The following is a 26,072-nucleotide window of genomic DNA, read 5'->3' as shown; positions in this document are numbered from 1 at the left end:
GAATTAAATATCCATGGGTCAGACATCACACTGGGAATATGGTCCAGAAAGAAAGGCAATTTTTTCTCAAAGAAAAACAGCAGCACACATCTTGACTGTTCTTTATTTATCAGTGTTTATTAGTTATGACATAAAACCATAAAATATTTGCTTTCCTTTTCCACTGTCAATTGGATTTTTCCATCAGTACTGCAAGTTTTTCCTTTTTTTCCCCCTTTTTCTCATTTTTTTACACTAATGGGATTGTCAGGTCTTGATACATCAACTGAGATCCACTCTTACCACACAGTCGAGCCTTAATTCAGCTGGAAGTATTACAGGATTCTTCAATTTGACCTACTGTTTAATCTTCACATTTTCAAAATGCAAAACCTTCTCCTCTTTGCTGCTTCTTGAATTAGACAGACATCCTGAGTGGCTACAAAACTGTTCCAGCTTTGTCATTGAAACAGAGAAATGTCTTGGGAGGGGAGACAGGGAGATCTAACAGATCCGAGCACCATTTATTCTGTTCTTCAGACAGGTTCGCTCCAGACATGGTGCACCTGAGTGATCCAGCAGACGAGAATTGGTTTGGAGCTGTGAAGCCATCACTACACTGAAAGACGGCAGCCTGGTCTGAGGATGCTGGGGAAATGAGAAAGGGAGTTGTTGCTGAAATAGGAAGGATGTTGTGATGGTCCCTAGAGATCCATCAGGATGGGATAAAGAGCGTGAAACTGCTTGTCCAAGTCAGTGACCTCGAGTTATGGGGATAATGCTAGCTGTTGTTATGGATCAAAATTAGCAGGCATAAAATCCAAATTCATTCACTTAAACATACTTGAGCCAGGGACCAGAATACATTAAATGTTTAATAGTGTGTTAAGAGCTCGCTGAAAAAGACACAGAAATGAAACAGCCAGAAAAACATCCAGCTTCAGATGAAATAGAAGCTCTTAAAGAGCCTATAAAGAGGTAATAAATTCTAATAGATTTAGTATACTGGGATTATGGTTCATCATATCTAGGGACAATAAAACGTGGTGAAGCTCCATTAGCTTCAGGAGAGTCACATTTCCTTCCATGAGGTCTGAATTTGGTCCACCATGTCTTATAACAAATAGTCATAAAAGGCTGCACAGTGTGTGTCTCTCTCTCTAACAACTACATCTATATTGTCCTTGGTGGTTCTGAGGGAAGCCTGAAGATGACAGCACTCACTCTGTCAGTCTGGCAACAGCCTGCTTAGAAGGCTCACCTGGTCTTGTAGCTGGAGATTTCAGGGTTCTTTTAGGAAACCTCGTAAGTGGGTGGTAGGTGGGAAGAAATTGATCCTTAAACCTCATTTCAGGGTGCTTCTTGTGCAGTAATAAAGTTTGTGTGTGTGTGTGTGTGTGACTATTCATCCAAAAACCCCAAGTAGTTTCTGAGGAAGAAGCAGCTTGCGTTTTTCTTAAGAACCTTGCCTTGCTGTCCATCAAAGCAATCTGCTTCTCAATTGCTGGTGTTCCTGTGAAGCTTAGTTCCTTGGCAATTATAGTAAAAATTCAGTAAGAGTGACACTACTTGTTCTACATCAGGCAGCACAAGACAGCGTGTTTGCCTCTTCGTATCAAGAGGAAAGTGAGCAGTCCAGAATCTGCCACTTCAGGAATGGGATTTCTAACTCGATCAGTGAAAGAAAACAGAGAAATGCTTGATGGGGCTCCAAGGGCTTTACAGTGAGCAGCACATCATAACTGTGCTTTGTGCTCTCTGTTACCCCTTGTAAAAGATTTGTAAAAGCATAAAGTGGACCAGACCAGAGACACATCAAGTTCAGTATCCTATGATCAACTCTGGATGCTTCTGGAAAATGACAGATACAGGGCAACATTATACTCTTTTCCCAAGTTCAATCTGTCAAGATCCAGGCTAATTCATGCCTACTCAGAAGTAAAAGGCAATGGATCTCCTCAATTACGTGAATGTTATCACACAATAATGCATACTGCCACCATCAAGGTCTGGGATGAAGGCAAAAATTGGGGGCATTATATTCTCAAGTCTGGCATGTGCCCTCTAGAAGGTGGCTGAAATTTAAGTCTGACCCGAGGGTCTAGTACAAAATTGCCTTTCTGCCAATTCCGAACTATGCTAATTTTTGTTGAGAAAAGTTAGTCAGAGAAAAAAAAAAAATCCCAAAAAACCCACCACCACCACAAAAAAAAAAAAAGAAAGAAAAGAAGACAAAAAAGAAGAAAAAACCCACAAAGTCCTAACTATTCATATCACTAAAAAATTCCTAAAACATTATTAAAGTTTCAATATTTTAATGTTATTGTGCCATTCTGATGGCAAGCCTAGATATTGTGTTGACTGTAGTCCATAAAGGTAAGAGATTAAGATAGAAAACTGATAATGGATGAACTACAAATGCAATAATACCTGCACATATTACACCAATAGTATAAACTGGTATTAAGAGAATCACTCCTAGAATGGAAACCTGTTCAGCCATTTACAGGTTATAATTACACAGATAAAATCATTATGTACTCTAACATCATTTGCAATAAAACGTGAAATTAACCCCTGTAAAGTAAATCCATAGAAATAAATAAAACAAAGCATTAACATAGGTGCACAAGCTATTTCTTACTGTGTTCCTCTAGTTGCTCCTTTTGCTTTGGAAAAGAAAGGGCTGAAGCATCCCAGTTAGACAGCACTAATCACTTACCCTTTGCTCATCTGCAGTGTTTATCATGGATTGCAACCTGCTCCCCAAGGAGTTTATGATTTTGAATCTGCTACCGCTGTTGGCAATAGCGACTTGTTGAGCCTAGAGGCGAACACCCTGGAGGACTCATTTCCCTGAGCAATTTTCAACCTGGATATTGCAACTACAGCCACAGTTTTTTGGTTTATCTGATCCAAACAAAATGGATAGTTTGAAGTGAAGGACTTTTCTGCTTGTAGTGGAAACCTTGGGAAGACAGAGTTCCAGAGAGGGAAACATGGCACAGGAAGACACCAAAGACTATTCACAACCAAGATCCTACGGAGGCTTTTTAATAAAGATTTTTATGTTAAAGAAAAAAAAAAGAAAAACCAACCAACCAAACGAAACAAAACACAAACATGAAAAGGATGAATGCGTAACACAGTTTCAGAAATAGTATTTTTAGAATCTTATAATAAATTATAATTTGCCAAGTCAAGTTCTGCTTCTCAGTAAAAATTCTGATACGCCTCTCTTTCTTATCTTTCTTTATCATCAGTAAAATCCTTTCTGCAATGAGCCTCAAATATTCAATTCTTTTTCCATACACTGTTTAATCCCCTCTAAACTCTCCCTGGTCCCACCACCATAGCTGTTTTCTCAAGCCTCCAGCTAGCCTGAATACACAGGAAGAAAAATAACCAGGGATGAAGTCTGTACAACCAAAGCACGATATATTTATCAGGAGTGAAGGTGAAATTGTTGGACTTATATTTGTACAGGTTGGGTACAAGACTACAAAAATTCTGGCAACAAATTGTGAAAATACCTGCATTTTCTCTTCTCCTAAAGCACAGTAGAATTGCCTTCCTGTTGCTGTTCAATGACTTGAGATTGTAGCTGAACTAGATGTCAGGTTAATCCCTTTAGCTGGCTCAGGTGGCCAAATACATATCTGCAGAAAATTTTGGCTTTTGGTGTCATGGCTCACAGCGGGTTTAGCATCTCATGTAGTCCATGAATCTCAGCTTCTGATGCAGGTCAGCATTATGCAAGTAGAACAAAGCATTTTGCCAAGACAAGCTTCCAAAGGCACTTTGCCCTAAACCAAACTGGTGTCTGCGGTGTCATTCCTCCCTCTCCTATCTACTTCTCTATCTACAGTGTTGTTTTCCCCAAGAGAATACTGCCCTTTCAGGAAGTCTACATTAAACTTTGAAATACATCTGTAAACTAATATAAAATTCTTATGAGTAGAAAATCAATTATTCTTGGTGACTAATTAAAGATGCTTCATGTTTCTATGTATTAGCAGTTGCCTGCAGTGATTGACTCAAACTTTCATACATAATATATTTCTCCTAAAACACAATGTGACTAGAAATATAAATCTTGGGACATTTAAATCCTTCGAAGGTCAGAGAGTTGTTATATTCTGAAAAATTGTGAGGGGGAGTCTTGGATATTTCGCAAAAATATAGTGAAAATCACCTGAAATAGTAAAAAAAAACTACAGGCGTATGCTTGAGTTTATAAGAACTAGTGAAAAGCATTGAGAAATGGTCTGGACCCGGAACGTGCTTATACTTAAGTCACCCATTTTCTAATGAGGACTCACTGGGGCTGCAGAATATGTAAATCTACCAAACTTTCAAATTTCACATGCAGCCTATGAAAATTTAAGTGCTCTTGCCCAAAGAGTATTTGGGTGATGAGAAAAATAACTTTAAATTGGATCTGTATAAACATTAAGAAAAAGTGCTAGGAGTGGGATACTTTGGTTGCTTCAGTCAGGGAAGTTTTGTATATTTGGATGTTGCTTTTCAAGATGTGACATTGTACAACTTCACTCACATTTTGGCTGGAGGAAAAAAACCCACATCTTTTATGGAAAATCTTTGTTTAAAGTAAGCCTGATATTTCCTGGATTTATTCATTTCTCATATAGCATTAAAGAACATTTTTGGCTCTTTATTAATTTTTCATGAAAGCATATACATTTAAATATTTATGCAAGTTATGAGCTCTCTGAAAGAAATCAAAGGCAGAAGTAACACTAGTAGGAAATGTAGGGTTAATCTAATTAGTTAAGACAGATGTATGGTTTCCCTCCGTACTGATTTTCAAGTGAATGTTCATTAAAATATGAGAAAATAAAAATTCATAAAAGGAAGCAGTCTTTCACACACTGCAATTAATCCACAGACCCTTTTACCACAGGAAGTTGCTGAGGCCAAAAACTGAACAAGAGGAAGAAAAAGGGCTGGATGCTTAGATGGATGCTGAAAGTCACAAACGTCCCTGAAAACTGCACAGCAGAGATACTACAGATGTTAGACAGTTGAAGCCAAACCTTCAGCAATCAGAAACCAAGATGAACCCTAGTGCAATAAAAGGATAATTTTCTCAGTGTCTGCTATCAAAAGGTGTGAGTGCTGGCCATCATCCTCAACTAGATACTGGGTTTCACACAAGTCCTGTTTGCACGTGTAGGTACCAGCTGAGGATGTTCCTCAAGGCTGCTGCACTGCAGATGGCAGAGATGCTGTACCCAGTGCTGAGGTGAGGCCAGGGCACTCTGCTGGCATCCACAGTTTGAACTGGCAAAGCTACTCTAGAGGTGGGTGGCTGATATGACTAAACTGGTTTGTCTCAACTATGTGACAGATTTACACTTCTTTTTGCAGCGAGAACTAATTTCTCAAGTGAGATCAGCTGATTTGGGGCTGATTTGACCACCTCTGTAGGAAGCACCAACACGAGAGTGGGAAATGCTCCATCTGTGAGGTCTGGCTTTTGTCCAAGGTTCCCTCACTGAGCTTTTACATGCTCTTGGGTGGTGAGTCAGTCAGCTATAGAAAGACTCCACGACCTTCATGGATGATTAAAGTGTACAAGAACACATTCAGCCTATTAAGGATAAGGTTTGTTAAAGCCTGTCTTCACGAGGCACGCTTTGATTTCTATCAGTCCTGTGTTTTGCACTAATCTCTGGGCTTGCAGTCTCTTGGCAAAGATAAGGGTCAGCTCTTTCAGTGTCACTTGACACCATCGTGTCACAAGGTAAAGTGGATTTACTGATCACATCTAATAAGGAGACAAAGAATAGTCTTCTATCTTTCTTCTGAAGGAAATCTCAGAAGGCAGGTTATTTAATTCTCCTGGCTTCTGAGTTGTGTGCGTCATTTCTGTACCACAATATGATGGAGTTAGTGGGGTGACAATCTGAGAGTGTGGGTTAGACTGTCCTCTCAATGCTCATTGTACTCATTTCTCCTTTCCCTTTCCCTTTCTCCTCTGGTATCATTAATGTATTAATCGTGCATTATACATTTGAAAGTCAGAAAGTATGTACAGCTTCCAAACACCTAATGTACTACAGATTGTATGAAACTACTACCCACAGCCCCACCTCAGTTAGGGAATAGCCTTATCCAGAGCCCAGTAAAGTTAATAGGACTTTTTCTGAGTCAGACGGTTGCAGAATCCCATATCCCAAATGCCCATGGGTTGCATGCTTTTCATTGCCAAGGTGGTATAAGAGACAGGAAGGAAAGTTTATCTATTGTCCATGGGACACAAATTCAGTGCAGCCTTATCATTAAATAATACCAGTTCCAGTAGGTCTCTGTACTGTGGGAGCCCTTCAGAAAGGGGAAGGAGAGAGGCAGGAGGCTGCAGTAGTTCTGATGGATTTTGTGGTTGATCTTACAGAGTTTCTTTGGGACAGAGGGAACTTTCTGCTTGACCACCTTGTGGAATTTCAGTGCCTAGTGACAGAAGGAAAAAATTTTCTCCTGCATGTGGAAGTATACTATTTCTTCAGCCATGATGATACTACGTCTATTTAAAAGAGTATCAAACTGGGAGCATCTTCCATTACTGCAAATTGATTACTAGTAGGGATGAGAGGCCAAAATTTTGCTGTGCCTTAGCAAGTCCGCCTCCAAAAGTTAATATCTGTTTCTTTTTTATTTTTATTTTTAATTTTTTTTTTTTTTAATTTGTCACTATGTTTCTTCAAGGACTGGAATTTACTTCATCACAATGTATTTCAGTTTTCTTAAAATAACAGCTGAAGTTCATTTCAAAGCTCTGATAGTTTTCTAGGCTTTTTATTCCTCCATTCACCACTGTCTGCCCTTCTCCCTTATGGTACACTGTTGAAAAGGACAAGATGATGGAAAAGCACAAGACAACACTGAGAGGTGGAAACACAAGGAGAGCTCAGCTGAACACTACTTCAGCCTTTTTGTTCTTTGAGAGTCATGTATAATGAGCTCCATAAAATTGTCCTATCTGCCCTTATTCGATATTAGCAAAAAAATTATTCATTCCATTACAAAAGAAACGCATGGTGCTATTATGTCCAGTACAACTTTTATGCACAGCATGATTGTACCAGTCACATCCTATTTCATCATCCCAAAGCCAGCTGTAATCCTCAGAGCAAACAGACCCTTTTGAGCCTGTTCAGCACAGCACTTTATAATACATTTGTTTTTACCCTCCAATTATTAAATCTCTAGGTAGAGCCAGCGTAAAGTTCGAAATGCCACAAAACCAGTATTATTTCTTCTTGCTCCTTCTGTAAAACCCTCATTTCAGATAGTTTTATGATTCAAATAATTCTTAGTCACTGAAGTTTAAATTCCTGTTACAACTTTGCAAAATGGTCCTCAATACATTAAAATGCCTTCCATTAAAAAACACCCCAAAATCATAATTTTCTTTTTACCTTCAGAATTTTAAATTTAGTTTGTAGCAGACATTTATATGTATGTATGTAACATTACAAACTAATGAAGAACAAAACCAGAAATCTAAATACTGCAACTTCCACATCTTTTAGGAGCTGGTGTGGCCAAAAGACTCCCACTGACTTACTCTTCTTAGCAAGCTTTTTCTTTGCTTTGAAAATCAAAGTAAGATTTCAGTACTGCTGACATCCAAGCTTTCACATCCACGTGTTTTCAGAGACAATTTTTATCAGTAGTTTCAGATGAGCAAAATCTGCCTGAATACGCACAATGGGAATGCTATAGAAAGAGGTAAATGCGTTCCTTTTTTTCACATAATTATAGTTCTCTGTGGTTCCTGGGCATATGAAGAAGAAAATTTGAAACATATCTGAGAAAAAGTCTTAAAATACATTTGGCTTAAACAGAATCGAGATATTTAGATGCAAGTCTGTTCTTGTACAATTCCTGATTGCAGGTTGTGTCCCAGAACAGCCTGGGTTATTTGCCTATGACAGCCAAGACTTTTAAAGTAAGAAGTGATTCTTACACCTCAGCTCTTGAGACATCAGGATCCTGTTTTCAGGAAACAAACGTCCAACAACAAGGGCTCTTTAGTGTGACACAATTTACCAGAATGTTTTGGGTCTTTATTTGCTTTCAACCTTTTATCTTACTGAAGTTTGTTTATAGCTATTATCATCATCATAATCACATATTATTGTAATAAAACTTCTATCACTGACTTTGTCCTAACTAATTTAGCACTCAAATCCATATAAACCAAGTGTAGGCAATATAAGGCACCCTCTTAATTTCTGCCTTACGGTCCTTTAACTATTAGGAACTTCAAACAAAGTTAAGCAAAATCACACAAAAACCTTGGACACCTGCTTTTTTTCTTAGACAAAACTTTCATTACTTTGGGGTTTCTCCTCTCTTGGATTCATGCAACTAGATATGTGCTTTTGTCTCCAAGTTTCATCAAATCCATTAAAGATTGTGTGTGAACCCTGTAAGCTCAGAAACTGGAAAGCAGGTGAAAACACAATCTCATGATTTTGACAACTGTCTCAGGATCTTTGACCTCCTGAAGCTGTTAATACCTAATGTATCTTGGAGCCTATGAGGTACAAATTCCCCTTCTCCTGAGCAGCTGGGCAGACAAAGGATTTTCCTTTTCTGTCTAGTACTAAAGATAAAACACTAAGGTAAAACACTAACACCAAATCTCAAGAAAGGCTTGAGGAGTATTTTACCTCAACAATTCCAGTTAATGTTAATAACAATATCATATTGACCAGCGGCTCACTATTTGGGTTTCTGTCTTTGGAAATGTGACACATATAATGTGTCCCAAATGTCCTAATATAGGACAAGTTTTCTACTATTCGACTATTAGAGAAGAAGTTTTAGCAAATGACTTGCAGCCTAATTTCGGTGACTTCTCTTTAGAGATGACTCCACTTGTGAGGTCAAAGATGAAAAAGCTGTGGCGCTTTGTAATATCAGATATTACTGCCCTAAAATGACTGGGAGGCACAGCCCAATTCACGAATCTTCATTTTCTCTCTTTTATGTTTAGGATCAGAAGAACATTCTGTGTTCATTTATTTTAAACAGGCAACACAGCTTTCAATGTGTTTCAGATGTTTAGAATGAGAAAAATGCTTTTTTTTCCATTTTATACTCATAACTTGTCACCCTTAAAAGACAATATTAAAAACCGTTTGCATGCGGTTCTTTCATTCTCACACACACACAAAATAATTCATATTTCTTTCAGTGAGAAGTAGTAATTGTAAATCTGGGGGTTGAGGTTTCCTTTTCCCTTTTTTTTTTGCTTTTTTATTTTTAAACAGTGCTCTTTAAACATGCAAGAAATAGTCTTCCAGGTTTCCCCATGTGACCACGATCTGTGCCATTTGCATTTGGGAGATACTGCTCCTCTGTACGAATGCAGCGAGTGCACCTTTATGCACCTTTCCTGCCTCTTCCCTGCACTCTGGAAACCCATGAGATTCCCGGTGATTCTGTGGCTGCTGCTCCATATGGGCAGGAGGAGATGCCTGGGAAGAAATATTTAACTTCTCAGAAACTGAGTGTGTGGCTCCAATCAAGAGAAATATCTGTGTTATATCTGCCATATCAAAACACAAGTCCTGTGAATGATGGCAAGAGGTCTTATAGACTTCTTAAAAACCAAGGCATCTACCTTATTCCCCAGAAAAGGGACACAGTGATAACACCTATGCCTGTTAATAAAAAGCCACATGGCTTCTATTATTTTAGTATATGGCTAAAACTTAGGGCCTAAATTTATTAGTGGAGGTGCATCTACTTAAACAAGTTCAGAAGTTAAGCGTAAAAGCAAACCAAAAGCTACAAAGCCACAGAAAAAGTAGAGGAACAAAATTTAAATTTGCATATTTTTATGTTACAGTTTTTGACAGTATCATGCGGAGAAATATGGGAATTTCATTTACAAGTTCCTGTTCCATCGAGCCGTGTTAGGACAGAAATCAATTTTGCGAAGGATCCCAACCAGCAAATGCTTCTGGGAAGAAAATCCACTGACATTACCCCAGTGAAATTCCCGTGACTACCTGGGAGATGCAGGCTGCCCTCGGGGCAGCTCCGCACCCAGATAAACACAGACGTGCCAGGCCTGCACAGCTACTGGTCAGCATTCAGGAGCAAACCCAATGCATCCCATCAGTGCCAGACTAAACACGCACTACACTCTCTAAGATGCAGATGTAAATTTACCGGAAAGCTTGAGCGAGCTTTATTTCCTGCACTACCCCCACTTTCCACTTCTCTGCTGTGTTTCCCCTTCTCTTCAAGCAGTGCTGGCAAATCACGTTTTTTGGACTGCTCTCATGTCCTGTCTCTCACCCCTCTAAAGACAGAGAAGCCACAGCGTTGTGCAGCAGTCTGAATATATATACATACTACATCCATGTGCCACCTCTCTTGTCAGCCCTGCACAGCAGAGCCCATATCACATAACTCAACCTGGGGGTGTAGACCCACTACATGACCCAACACCAGAGGTGTGCAGCAAAGGGCCCAGCGCATTTCTGCCTTAACATTGCGATCGTGGCTTTGCATACACCGTCAAGTTCAACTTCACCAGAACAAGCTGGATCAGTTGTGCAAGAGAAATGCAGTTGCTCTATAGATGTGCTCACAGGATTTCTGGACATCCAGAAGGCATCATTACTAGTTGACCAAAGCAACAGGGCAGCATGTTACCTCAGTGAAAAATGTGGTAGGTTACTGCTAATGTGAGAGATGATTACCAAGGTCGTTAGGGTTGGCAGGGCTCATTCTCAGTCTGTCAACTAATCCCTCCTCTGCCTTTGTTCTGAGTCAGAACTTAAACCAACGAACTTGTCTTACGAGTGTCATCATTAGATTTTGTCTATACTAGTGGAGGAATGTTCATTTCACTAGCTGAAACAAAGCTGAACAAAAATAATGGGTAATAAAATGGAGCAACCCCATGCTGGGATGAACAAAGAAACATGAGATTAACTAAACAGCTTTTACAGCTTCTCATTTCTATGATCTTTTTCTCATTAAATATAACACTACCAGTAAACCTTCCAGAAATTGGATAATTAAATGACTGGAAGGAAAAGATGAAAATAAAATTTAGGAAAAAAAATCAAAATCACCATTTTCTAAAGACATTTGGATGTTTTAATCAAAGGAAACAGCAAAATGAAGGTAAACATTCTTAAATATTCTCTGTCATTGTAGCCACAAGGTTTTCAAAATGTGATTTTATTTTCATTTGTGTTTTTTCTACAAATTAGTACTGCAAGAAATGAGAGAAATAAAATCAGTGAAGCTGAATGTCATACCTGAGGACCGCCTTGCCCTCAATTCTTCATCTATCTTTTGTCACGATACAGGAACTTATGAGGGAGAATTCTTTGTTTAACTCCATAAACATATGCTTCATTTGCCTTGTTTGCCAAAATCTACTCAGTAAAGTTTGTCTCCGTCCATCTACACACAAACCATTTTATCTTCTCATGAACACAGCCTGTCATATTAAACAGACTGATATCTGTCTCTCAATAACTTTCTGGTATCTTTTTTAAGAGCTGATCAGCCTCTGCTGCCAGGGTCACATTCATGTGCACGACTATAGGCATCTCATTTTCATCTGCCTTAATCAGGGATGTTTGTCGGCCAGCTGAAAGGAATGTAAATGCCATTTATTCACTGCCAGCTATCCCTGCAGGTACATAACCAGTCCCAGACCTCCAGAGGTGCATTCCTCTGAGAGAATATGGCAAGTGGGAAGTGCTCTTGCTGTGTCCTGCTAGAACAGGACTGGACAAACACGATGCTTTTCATCATCATTACAGTTCTAAGCAAACAGATACATAAAGTTATTTTATGATGTTATGTTATATGTTATGTTATGTTATGTTATGTTATGTTATGTTATGTTATGTTATGTTATGTTATGTTGTTATGTTATGTTATGTTATGTTATGTTATGTTATGTTATGTTATGTTATGTTATGTTATGTTATGTTATGTTATATGTGAGGCAAAGACCAGGACCTGCGTTGAACAAGAGCTCACTTGCCCCCAGAAGACGGCAGCAGCTCCTGCCAAATTCCTTGGTATGCATTTCTTGGGAGGCATTTCAGCTGCAACAACGACTCAACCAAACCCAAGGGAATGGCAGAAGATGTGCCAGAAGAGGTTTAGGTTGGACATTAGGAAAAGGTTCTTCACCCAGAGGGTGGTGGAGCACTAGAACAGGCTCCCCAGGGAGGTGTCACGGCCCCAAGTCTGACAGTGTCCAAGAAGAGACTGGACAAGCCCTCAGACACAGGGTGTGAACTGTGGGGTTGTCATATGCAGGGACAGGAGCTGGACACAATGATCCTTGTGGGTCCCTTCCAACTCAGGACATTCTATGATTCTATGAGTTTGTAATAGACAATATTGTTGTTATTTGTCATAACTTTTGGTCTTCTGTATAGTAATTTTATTTCTTCCCTTACTCTCACATACATCATCTTTCCTGGATCAAGTCTTTTTGTCAGGCAGGTATAACATGGTCCAGTGTGATGCCTCTTCTGCTAAACGCAGAATTGCTTGTATTCCTCCTACATAATTTCAAACACACAGTGAGGGTTCATGTCATGCTGGTTGACAGGGAGAACAAGGATGTAAGAAGAAAGAACGTTTTAGTAACAAATAATAATTCTCAGCTTACATTTGTAGTTCTTTTAATGTGGGCACACCAAAGGATCTAGCAATGGGGATTAAGAATATTCATTCTGAAGAAACCGAAGTGCATCATGGCAAAGTGCTTATCTTACAAAGATGAAGAAGGTATGTAATGTCAATTCTATAAAAAAAAATGAAGATTTGGACACACAGCCCAGAATTCCGGCCAACATCACTCACTATCTCATTTTCCAGGTTTTGGAGTTATTGTTTATACTTTATCTCAGAAAATGTTGGTGTTCAAGCCCTAAAAAAAGTCCAAAATTTTAAGATTTATATAGATTTTAAAGCACAGAAACAAGAGGACTTCCCATACATAATTTATAAAGAGAATTGAATCTGGGTTATTTTTGTATACTTCATGGATGTTCTTTTCCATTGGAATCTTGTTTTATATACCTTTAAAGATTATTCTGTTACATTAAGGACAATTTTTGCAGTTAACTGACATCACAATATATTACCTAACTAACATGCAAAATTACAAGAAAAGCATTTAAATTATTTGCATTACCTGAATAAGATGGGGATCTTGACATGTCAGCTGAATGGTGTCTTTTTTTACCTAATACAATTTGAAGACATATTCATGACTCACCAGTCTTTTGAACTTAGCCTGCGATTAGAGATTCTAAACTGTAAGCTTGTAACTAACTGTGAAGTTCCTAAATTTCATTGTAATTTTGCATTCTGTCTCTTCTCCTCTGTCTTTTTCACTTACCATATACATATAGATTACACAGATCATAGAGCAGCTCACAAATGAGGAAAATGCATTTGCAAAAAATATTTTGCAAAATGCAAATAATAAATAATAATTTCTTCCCATTTGTGTGAGTCTGAATAGACTTAACATACTTGAGCAACCGTTCTGCAATTTATGTAAGTCAAAATCTGAATCTTCATTCAGCGACTCAAAGCTTTTAATTTTTAATATTTTTGAGATAATTTAGTAAAATCAAATCGAATATACACCTACACAAAAAATGTGACAATTTTTCTCATTTAAAGATGATTTTCAAAAAGTTTTGTGCAAGAAAGAAGCTACTACTTGATAGTTTCTATAACCTTATGGACGATGACTGTTTGGGTATATGAGATATTTCAAGGCCATATCCTTAAGATACTTATGCATACCTGTTTATTCAAACTTCAAGTTCAATGGAACACATAGAGCTTTAATTATTAGTAGAGCATGTGGTTGTTTAGGCTGAAGAAGTATCACATCTGGGTGTAAACAGAAGCAGCAGTGCCATTCTTGGTTCAAAGCTGAAATAATGGGAAGGAAGATGATGAGAGCTGATAGTATGAAGCAATAACAGAGTAGCTTAGGAACTTGGAAAAGCAGAAAGAGAACTGGGAATTCAGATTTAATGTTATCAATCCTGTTTGCTTCCCCAGTGGGAATTCTGTATTCATCTTTTCTTCCAACATTCTTCCATTATATATACTTGATTAACGGGATAATTTCGCACTGCTAGGGATGTTTGCATGACTAATTTTGTCTTTCTCGATATGAATTCCCTCTGTATAAAAAGGTTGTAAATCAGGGTTTCCTAAAGAGCTGTGTAATGAATATGATCCCAGGCTGGGGCTGCCCATCTATCCACAGTGCAAACCCAGTTGTGGGCTGCTCTGAATCTGAACACAGTGACCGCAGCAGTGCCACCCCAGCCTTAGGCTCTTGTTTCACATATCCCACAGATCTAGAAAAGACAGTTGGCCCATGACAGCTCCAAATTATAAATGGTTCTGCTGAGTATGGCCACAATTAAAAAGCCCCTTTAGGAGAGACAGAAAAGCACTTTGTGAGCTACAAATATGCTCTGGCCCTCTAGGAAAGCCTGCTGCACTGCTTTCAAATCCAGAGAGTGCTGACATCTAGATATTACCCATATACGAAAACTCAAAGTGCTTCCTCATGAAAAAAACTGCAAAGCTTGTGAAAAGACTAGAAATAGAAAAATAGAAATCACGTTTCTGTGAAGAAGGCTAATTTTTATCCTTTTACATAACCGTGTAAATACTGTAATAGAAAAAAGAATGTCTATATGAACTGCTGGAAATGGTTAAAGGAAGAAAAGCTATCAATGGATAGCCAGGGCCAGTAGACTTAAAACTACTTGAGCTTTTTTGTTTAAATATCTACAGGGAAACACACATTGAGAAGGCAAAATCTTCATAAGGATAGAGAGAAGAAAGAAGGAACAGCTTCTAGAGGGTTTTTTTCGAGGGATAAGAAATCAAGGGGTGATAGTAATGTGATGTATATTATATACATGCCATTCCAAAAATAATCACAGTGGGTGCTGAAAGAGTAAGTAGAGTTAAACCTGTAAATATGCTGGAACAGATGACCTCTTTCAGAAAGTTGCTTCTACCTCTGTGCTGGTCAACATCCTTATTAGAGGTCTGTTGAGCTACACAAAATCAGAATCACGGAACATGGGATAAACAATAAGGTAGGTCAGACACACTGGGTGATTCAGGTGAAGTCCATGTGAATGTTATGTACTTAATATAGCTAAACTCAAGACAATATAAATATTGGAAAAGCATATGTGGTTCACTTGCAAAGAAATATATTCTAAAGGAGTGACTCAGAAGGTGAGTCAAGGTTCATACCTGATAACCAAGTGAACAGACAACACACGGACTACGGTTATGGGAATACAATCCCTACCCAACCTCTGAACTGACTAGAAGCTGTATAGCCACGTCACAGAGGTGGTAAAATTCAATTATTATGTCTTGTATCCTGGTAATCAGCAGGGAGAACTACATGCAGGCTGTCATTTTCCACTACTTTTCAATTCATTAATGTCTTGCTTATGGTGGTGATCAGGAGTATAACCATGACCATGACCGCACACGTCCACATGCACACAGCTTCTAGGGGACATGGTGATTTTGTAACTCTCCAGCTGCTTCCAGTTCTGTAAACACTTATTGACTTTGTTTCTGCTAATGAGCTGAGGCTTACCAGGTGACACAAAACACCTGAGGGGCAACTTGCACAGACTGCAATTAACTCTTGGTTCCTGTTTCTCTTATTTAATTAGCAACATCAATTTTGAACACTACGCATGCTGATCACAGAAAATACAGGTAATTATCAACAGTCATCAAACCCTATTTTCTAAATTACATCCCAAGGATAAATGATTTTGAAGTACAAAAATAATGAAAGCAAAACATCTTTTATGCTGTGTCTCTACTGTATAAGCTTAACAGTTCCTTACATTAAATTCCTACTTCTGTCTAGGGTCAGTGGACAGGCACAACAATCTAATAAAAAACGTTCTCCTCTGCGGACACCTCAGAATGTGTTTTCCTACAGAACAATGTAAAGATGCAGAGTTTGCCTGGAGAAATGAACTATAAGCGAGTTAGGCCTCAGTAGCACCATTTACTGCTTTTGCTTCTCCATGTAGATTTGCACTGAAGAGGGGAAGGTGTTCAATGGCTACTCAGGGCTTTAATGTCCCTGTTTTACTTTGCATCCTCTTTTTACCTGCCTGCAACTAGTGAATGCTTCACAGTCCCTGGTCCAGGGCTTTCAGACATAGTCCACAAATGCATAACCCTGAATACCGAAGTGAATCTCTATGCCAGAAAAAGCTCTCCTTTCAATCCTGTGGTCATGTAACAAAGAAAGCCCAGGAGCCAGGCCTATGCCTACAGGACTATAATGCCTTCCATGTCATCAAAATGAGAAAAACTGAGTTTCTGAGGTTAGATGCTGGCCTTACACCTTACAGAGGCTAGACACTGCAAAGCAGCAAGTGCCCCAGCTTTCTGTTGAGCCTGAACTAAGACAGGGCTGGGAGAGAAGTGTAGGTGCCTTTGGCAGCAGCAGAGGTTTTAGGCTCTAGGCTTCTGCTGAACTCCAAATACATGGAGAGCTGTGGTCTGGGACCAACTGCTGTTCACACAAGCACCAAAGTCAACAGTACTTCACCTCCGTGAAGACAGTGGCTCCAAATCAGTTGCTGGAGGTCGGTGGGAGCCCCTGAAAAGTGATTGCTTAGCCCGGAGAAGAGAAGGTACAGCAGGGAGCTTGGCAACCCGTATAAATATTTGAGAGTAGATAGTAAAGAAGATGGTGCCAGGCCCTTCTCAGTGGTGCTCAGTGACAGCACAGGAGGCAACAGGCACAATCTGAAACCCAGAAGGTTTCATTTACACATAAGTAAACCCTTTTATAGTGTGAAAGTGGTCAAACACTGACACAGTTTTCCTGGAGAGCCTGTGGATTCTCCATCCTAGGAGATATTCAAAACCCAAATGGAGAAGGTCCTGAGAAACCTGCAGGTCTGAGAGACTTTGCTTTTGGCAGGGAGTTGGAATACATAGTCATCAGAGGTCTATTCCAGACTCAAACATTCTATGATAAGAAATCAAACATTATATTAAAAATTAGCCAGAATCAGTGTTGTCTTTCCTTCCTTCCTTCCTTCCTTCCTTCCTTCCTTCCTTCCTTCCTTCCTTCCTTCCTTCCTTCCTTCCTTCCTTCCTTCCTTCCTTCCTTCCTTCCTTCCTTCCTTCCTTCCTTCCTTCCTTCCTTCCTTCCTTCCTTCCTTCCTTCCCTCCTTCCTTCCTTCCCTCCTTCCTTCCTTCCCTCCTTCCTTCCCTCCTTCCCTCCTCCCTTCCTCCCTTCCTCCCTTCCTCCCTTCCTCCCTCCCTTCCTCCCTTCCTCCCTCCCTTCCTCCCTTCCTCCCTTCCTCCCTTCCTCTCTTCCTCTCTTCCTTTCTCTCTTTCTCTCTTTCTCTCTTTCTTTCTCTCTTTCTTTCTCTCTTTCGCTCTTTCTTTCGCTCTCTCTTTCGCTCTCTCTTTCTCTCTTTCTCTCTCTCTTTCTCTCTTTCTTTCGCTCTCTCTTTCACTCTTTCTCTCTTTCTCTCTCTCTCTCTCTTTTTGTCTTTCTCTTTCTCTCTCTTTTTCTCTTTCTCTTTTTCTCTTTCTCTCTCTCTTTCACTCTCTCTCTCTTTCTCTCTCTCTCTTTCTCTCTTTCTTTTCTGTGCATTGTATCTGTATTGCAGACTTACAGCAAGTTCTCTCCTAGGACAAAAATTTGGAAGTAATTCTATAAGGGGAAATGACACGAACATTTTCCAAAGGGAAAAAGCAGAATCAGTAAAGTAAGAAAGTTAAAAAACTGTTTCTTTCAGCAAGAAACTGTCTGGCTTGATCTTCAAATGTTTGATCCAGATCACTTTCTCAAAGCTACAGGGTTGACAACAATAAAACAATGAGAAACTTACTTTTGTATCTAATATTAAACAGCTGTGTTTATGAATAAACACAGGGCACAGACATGCCAAGAACAAAAGTGCCATTTTGCAATCATTTTCCAGAGCAGTTGTTATTACCATTCAAGGAATATGAGTGCTCCTATTAAAAAAAATTATCCACGTATTCAGCATTCTGCTCCAGCATTTTGCTGCCTTGCTGCTTATTAGCCTTTTCATTTTATAGAACGTTTACAATAGCATAATGGATAGTGCATGGTATACAACGATGGCCACCATCGCTAATCACAAATCTGTTATGCATGTAACACTTGAAGGAGGAAGACACCTCCTTCATATCACTCCACAGCATGAAATTTTCTGAAATATGTGTTCTATTTCATGCTTAGTTGTGCATAAATTGGCATAAAATCTTAAAATAGCTCCCAAGAAATAAAATTAAAACATTACTTATACCATGCCAGCGCTCACATGTTACAAAAACAGAAGCACACAGCCCTGCTGGTTCTGTCCTGGTCTCCCAGTACTGTGTCTCATGCACAGCTGCAACTAGACATGAAGGGAAGAGTAGGGACAGGGCAAGCATATGAGTTCCTTCTTGATTAAACTTCTTGAGTAAACCACAGCAACACCAGGTGACGTCTTCTGCTCTCTATCTGGAGAGCCATCTTCCCCATCTGATCTGAACCACGCTCCTTCTGAGAAGGATGAAGCTGTCATGCGAAGAGAAGGCAACCTCAAAGTGTAGCCATTCCCATGATGTGAGCAGGAGCACTGAGTGCACAGGTTAGGCTATAGAGCTGCTCTGGGCTATGTTAGCACTACAAAATTCAGATTTCCCCAAAAATACCTCAGAACATGCTCTGACACGATATGCTTCACATGCTCTGTTGTGCTACAATTAAGTTTTCTTCATCTGGTTTCAATAAAACACTTTTACAATTAACCGGTATTGCGATATTTCTTTTTTTTTTTTTCTATGTCCCTTCTGTTAGGATTATTTCTCAACAACAAAAGCATTTTGTCAATTAGTTAATTACTGTCATAAACAGTTGCAAAATTCTGACATTAGTTTCAAAAGATAAATTTTGTCATGTGCAAGAGGTTCTAAACAGCTCGAAGGAAGCCACTTAAAACTTTCTCTTTAGAAAGTGATGATAGTTAAATAAATTATGCAAGTGTGAGTTTGCAGTTACTGAACTCAATAGCAGTGCCCCCAATAGCTGCTCTAAGACAGGTTTCAGTCCTAGATTTTGCTTCATCCATTAAAAGCATAGCAGGGGACCATATGGAAGCTGCAGGAAGACTATTGCCTTAGGTATTGATATTAAAAAAAAATGTTTTTGCCCTTAGAACTTGCTAGAGATCAAAGCACTCTGCAGAATCTGTCATATTGGGATAAGCTTCTGAGCTTAAATATGGTTTGAAGTTTATCCAGTTTCCTGCCTTCTCACCTGCCCAGTGTTTCAGATGCAGGGCCATAAAGATGCTGTGCAGGTAGATGTTTTCAAAGGGATTTTCTGCTCAATCGTTTCCACCACAGCCTTTTCCCTCTATAATTCACAGAATATGAGACTGAACCTAGACCCACATTGCCAAAGACAATTGTTTAAGCTGGTGCTTGTTTTAGGTTTTTGTTTGTCTTCCAAAAAAGGGACACATTTAGGCGTGCATGTCTTTTAGACAAAGGATGAAGAGTCGTGTAAGATATGGTTTGAGGACAAGAGCTCTCTACATAATGACATATGATAAAAGCAATCCCCTTTTTTGGTAGCTACAGCTTACTCTTCCTCACCCCCTCACCAGCTGTTATTCTTCTGTATGCGAAACACATCCAAATCTCTTCAGTTATTAAAAAAAACCAACAACAACAATGTAAAGAATAGAGCAATTCAAACATACGACAACCTGATATTTAGAAAAGCAGTCACTTCAATTATCCAGCTGATCAAGTCAATCACCACATCATTAGAACTTGATTAGCAGCCGTTGCAGAGATTGAGAAATGGCACAATGGAGGGGGAAATCTCAGCTAGAAGTCAATGACAGAGCTGTAGTTTGTGATGTTTCCTATCCTTCCCCTCCACATCCTTCACAGACTCCAACGGCATAAGAAAATGACATATTTCAAAGGCACATTTCTGTATATTTAGAATAATTTGAAAATAACTCATGTACTGACCTTAAATGCACGAAGTCCTTAGAAAAGGATACAAAGTTTTCATGTACAATTTAGCTATCCACATTTTCACACAACTGTAAACTCTTTCAGAGACATTAAGATGACAACACCCTCATGTCCAATGGCCCGGTGTCTTTGCAGTATCAGGGCCTGACAAAAGTTTTGTCAGTCATTCAATACTGCATAAATAAATTTTAAATTACATAAAATATAATATAAGACTGTGAAATGACTTCCATTCACTAGGGCAGAGGCCTACAGAGTACTTAACCTAGCATGAAACATGGGGAGCTTGCAACAGGAATTCATCAGTGTAACATTGCTTTGATAACTGTGGGAAATCACTATTGTGCTTTAAACTCAGAGAAAATTATTCAAAACTATATCAACATTTTTGCAAAAAATAGCACAAAGACCGCTGCTAAATGTATATGATCTTGTTCCACATAAATAAAAATAATTATAAAAATATTGGTTTTGATTGTGTATAATAGTTCTCCGCTGTTAGCACGTATTGTTGTTACGGACTTATTATCACTCAACTCCTGCTGCTCAGCTGTCTCTGTGCATAAGGTAGACAGAACGCATACTAACAAATTAATGTCCATAACAAATGTGTTTTTTTCCATCTGTCAATATCTTGGTGGGAGAAAATCAAGGTTTCAGAGAGACAAGCTTCAGAAACTGACGCCAGGCCCTGGCAAAGGGGCTCCAGAGAACTTGTGGGCTGTGGTGGGGTGGTACAGTTGTGATGCTACTACTCCATACAGTCTACTCAGCCCTTCTTCTGCAGAGAGGCCACTGACCTCCTCCCTGGGCTGGTGGAATGGGACTTAGAGCCAAGTCACGCATGGCGCAAAGATGGACTTCTGGTTCATGAAGAAAAACCGCAGAGGAAGGCAGGTTTGCAGTAGGATGCTGGACAATTAATTCAGAATCCAAAACACAGTATCTTATCCTATTCACTGCTGTCCATCAGGAGGGTTAAATACAGGCAGCCATGGCAACATGTTAATTTCAGTATTTAAATCTGGTGAAGCCTGGAAAAACCAATGATCAATATCTCCTTGACGAAATTCACCCTTTAAACATACTATTAGCAAATAAATCAAACATAGGCATATAAGCAAAGCGTATTCAAATAGCACATCAGGAGATCATATTCAAGACCTGACTACACCTGATGGATTTGGATGCCCCCGAGTACATCCACAGTGGGATCTGCAGCTTGTTGCAAAATCCCTATATAACAGGGAGGCAGCTGGCAGATCTAGACGCATGCTATGCTTCCTGATCATTCCTCAGAATGACACACAAATGCAATGCAAACCTACCGTATGGTAAAACATAGTAAATCACACATAGTCGTTAACCACATTACTCCAAATGTGATCAATGCGTTACAATATTTCTCCCACCCAAAGTAGGCTTTAAAAGATTAATGTCATTTACTAGTGTATCATCACTTTTTTGAGTAGCTTTCTATACAAAATGAATATCTGAACAACCTTTTAAAAAGATCCAAGTATTTTGTCCATGGGTGCCATTATTTTTAATAATTAATATCTTGAGCAGTTGATTGAATCATAAAATAAGAATTGGGGAGGGAGAGGAGTTGAGACATTCTTTTTTTAGCAGTTGCATAGACCTTCCATTATTTAAATTAACATGACTGATGCAGAGTAAGGAAAAGAAAGACAAGGGAAATTAAAAGAATGAGAGCTAAGGATTTGGTTTAATGATATAAAAATGAAACTTGGAACTCCTGAGATGCCTTGTTTTTGTTAAACTGCAAGGTGTGGGAGGAAAGTGATTCATGGCTAAAAGTTTATGCCTCACTGTAACTCTTTACAGGAAAGAAGCCTGTGATTCACAGAGAAAATGGTGAGAACCTTACATCTAAAAGGACGTCTAAATACATTACGAACTGATTTACAAATTATACACAGTATTAATTATACACAATGCTGCCATTTTTCACGGAAATTCAGCTATCACTGGGAGAAACAGAACAAGTAATGAGGGCAGGAAATACAGTATACGGTCACCATCACCCCTGTCCTCACAGACCCACGCTGTATGTTTTCCACTGAACCTTCCTCTTTTTCTAGTGGTCATGGTGAATAATGACCTGCAATAAAGTCAGGCAGTTTAAGTTCTGCAAGGCAGAGCTCAGCAGGCCTGAGAGCTGCCCTCTTTTCCAACCCGTTAAGTGTAATAAATGACAAAATGTTTGCCACATCGCCTCAATTTGCTTGTCTGCCACCAAATAATGGATGGCTGCTGCTATGGATACCATGACAGCTGTGAACCTTCTTGCTCAGGTGCAAGAGACGTGCATTTTGGAGCTCAATATTTCTGTTCCAGCCTTTGCTGACTGTAGGGTTGCAAAAATACTCAATGCTTTTATCCAAAAATCTGCATAAATGAAGCAAAACTTCAAATTTTTACTTCCCATTGAAATGATGAACCAAAAAAATAAGTTCCTACGAACTGACATTTTCTATTTGGCATTTCATTTTGGGGCACTTATGGAAAAAATAAAGAAAATGGAAAGTTAGATTCAGCTTGATGTTTCCCCTTATGCTGAAAGAGTAAAGCAGTCAGACTTCTCCTGTGGGAAATGCAAGATCCACCACTCTGCCGCACTTGTGGCAGGGAGTACTTAATTATCATCTCCCACGCCCCAGCAGAAAGTGACACCCACAGGGTCAGTTAGAACCCTTGGCAAAAGAAATCCTGATTTCTCTCTCAGAAGATGCTCTGTTTTTACAAAAAGCACTTTCAGTCATTAAACGGTAGAGAAAGATAGTCTAGCCTGGTGGTTAGGTCACCAACAGTGCTCAAATGCTACAGCTACTGTTTGAGTAATAATCTCCGATTAGATCACATTAGGTAAAAAATTGTCAAAGGAAGAAAATGAAAGCATCTAATGCGGAAAAGCAGATAATCCAGAAACTAATTTCAAAATCCCCTGAAGATGAGGAAGGGATGTATTCTAGAGACTCAGCTGCTGCACAGAGATTTTCTGTATCCTCTTCTCTGCCTTTCCCACCAATTCATTTTTTAAGTCAAATCTACTTACTGAATTAGACCTGAATGTGAACTCTCTTTGGGATAACTTTTTTTGTGACAAATTTATTGCTTGCCAAAAATATTTGAGTCTGCTTTACCGATTGTGGCTCATTTTGAAGTGAGTTAAAAACAAATATGTCCAAAAGAAAATTTATTTCCAGACATCCATATTAGCCTTAGCAATGCTCATACAAATGCCCAGGCAGTGCTCTAAAGGAAAAGGCGAAAGATTTGACAAACATGGTAAGTTCAAACATGGGTCCCTGAATAACTGATTTTCATGCTAATCTTTCTGACAACCAGACAAAAGCTAGAAATTTCTTTTTTTCCTAACTAGACTCTGTTAAGGTCAAGTATTCAGCTTAAGAGAGAAGGACAAAGGAGCTGTGGTGTTCCTCCAACAGCAATGAAGAGAATTAGGCAAACAAAGCAGAAAGGAGAGATCTGTTAAGAATGTGCAACTAAAGCTGCCTGAATTCACAGAATCACAGAATGTCAGGGATTGGAAGGGACCTCGAAAGATCATCTAGTCCAATCCCCCTGCCGGAGCAGGAACACAATTCAGTCAGAATCTTTCCTTTTATGTTTGTGGATTTGAAGTAAGCTTGTACTAATTAAGCAAATGTGACAGTAGGAAAACTGCTATTTCTCTGTTAAAGAAAAAGCTAAAAACTATTAACAGGGTGTCATTTACTTCTGTCAAAGCTCTTCACTGTGCATCTCCTCTCTGATCTGTTCCAAATAACTTCAGACATCCCTCCTTTTTCAGATGCAAGCCCCTGTCACAACCTGCTGCTTTTGTGGGCTACTTTTTGGAGGGGACAGGATCATTTATTGACAGCTGTAATGTGAGGATTTAAATAACTTTTGCATAAGCCTCCTAAAGTCTATTAGTTTATGAACTAGGACATAAGTAACAGCCTGCTGGTTGATGATATTATGTTACATATTCTCATATAGCCTAATGCGTGGAATGTGTGTAGTGGTTTCATATATAACATATAGGTCAGATATGTAACTTTTTAGAGGGATGGTGAGAAACTATTTCTAGAGCGTTTTCTGTAATGCCCTTAACAGTAATCTAATAAAAACAGTGTCACTGAGAGCAAAATGACGCTTTTACTTATAAGAGAGCAAGCAGAAACTCAGAACATCTTGCTAGAATGTAGATTCGATTAAAACCCCACAGAGGATGCTGTCATGAAAGGGACATATACCAGATGGGCTCAATTTCTCAATAAACTGAAAAAACAGAGGGCTGATTTTTCAATTAGTTTCAGAATCTGTTTGGAAGCTCTCTAGAAGTCAAAAAGAACCTCTCCATTACACTGATGTGACATTGAACCATACCGAAATGATAAACAGCTACAAGTAGCTGCCTGAAAATAGATGTACCTGTTAGGTCATTGGGCTAGATTTGTTGCTAGTGTAATTTCTCTGAAGGCAGTAGTGCTATACCAGCCATATATTTCATTCATCATGTTTTACCATCTACTCTTCAATTTTTGGAATAATCCGACATATTGTGCGTGGTGGGCATATGGTGTAGTCGCAAACCAGAAGATCTGCCCTGAAACTATTTTTGGTTATTTCCCTCTCTCCTGTCACAAAACCAGAAATCTGTAACAACAAATACTGTAACTGAATGGCTGTGTCTTCTGTTATAGCAACTATGCTGAAGTACTCGGAGATATTAATTCAGTACACACAATAAAAATCCTGTTTAGCATTTGTCGTGACACTAGATGGTAGCGGCAGTGCATGAAAAAATAGTTCTCTCTACAGTCCTGAATAGGAAGACTGGAAAATGAGCATAGGCACTCATCTAGCATCTCCTTTCCACTGGAAAAAAAAAGTAGAAGGGAGGATTTTTTTTAAACCCTTTCTAACATTAAACGGTAAATTATCCCTACTCATTAATTATTTACAAGCATCAGAAGTGAAAGCTTTCCATGAATCCTCCATATATCTTTCAAAATGTTTGTATTTGAGAAGTAGGATAATACATCAATTCTTCTAAATGTGACATTTAAATAAATATATTATTGCCAGCTGCTCACTGGCAATAACAGTTTCCAAAATACCTGAATGTATCATAGCACTGTTCTTCTGCTTGAGACAAGGTATTTTTAATTTTTGAGATTGTCTTATGAAGCATAAAGCCCTGTCCCTGACAGGGAGAAATTTAACTACTCCCTCTCCTTATCTCTACCTATGATGATCCCTACTTTTCCAGATTTACCTAATATTTTAATGACAGTAGGAAACATCATTGTCCTGTGGATTTCCTCTCCCCTGTCTGCTGGATAATTGCATCTTTCCCTGCAACTGGGAGGCAAAAGTACCTCTGTGACAATTAGCTTTTCAGAGCTTTTTAGGTAAGGGAATCAAGCCTAATTGAAACACACTGTGATCATTGGGTTGCTGCAGGTCATGTCATCACTGCGTTGGATGTGAGGTAACTGATCAGTCACCCAGCGGGAATCGCCTGTTCTTGAACATGCAGACAGGACCTCTGACAGTAAATGTATCTCTCTGCAGCACCTCATCACAGCTCTTCAGAGCTTGGTGAAGTAACTATTCTTTGCTGGCAATGGAAATGTGTGTTAGAGCAGTTTTCAGTATTATTTATTTCACTTAAGAGCCCTAGGAAATAAACTATTCACATACAAATAATCCTGTCACTGCTAGGAAGGGATTGCTGTTAGAAGTTCCTTGTCTTAAAAATGTTTTCCCACAACTCTTGTCTCATGCAAATGTAGGGAGTCCTTGGAAAGACTTAAAACCTTCCTTTATATTATCAGTAGGAATCAGGTTTAGAAAACAATTATATTTAAATCAAATCACTTGTTGAAGGAGAGGCCATTTAAGGCCACTCT

General features: G+C 39.0%; 1 protein-coding gene across 1 annotated transcript in view; it reads right to left on the bottom strand.

Annotated features, from left to right (window-relative positions):
* The window catches only part of PTPRR (protein tyrosine phosphatase receptor type R), a gene marked incomplete at its 5' end in the record, with an annotated part of 149,813 nt that overhangs the window by 75,624 nt on the left and 48,117 nt on the right, over positions 1 to 26,072 (bottom strand).

Source organism: Streptopelia decaocto (genome assembly GCF_964273445.1).
Source record: "Streptopelia decaocto genome assembly, chromosome: 1".
In the NCBI taxonomy this organism is placed as follows: domain Eukaryota; kingdom Metazoa; phylum Chordata; class Aves; order Columbiformes; family Columbidae; genus Streptopelia; species Streptopelia decaocto.
Note: the sequence above shows the minus strand (reverse complement) of the source record. Positions and strands in the feature narration are given on the sequence as shown.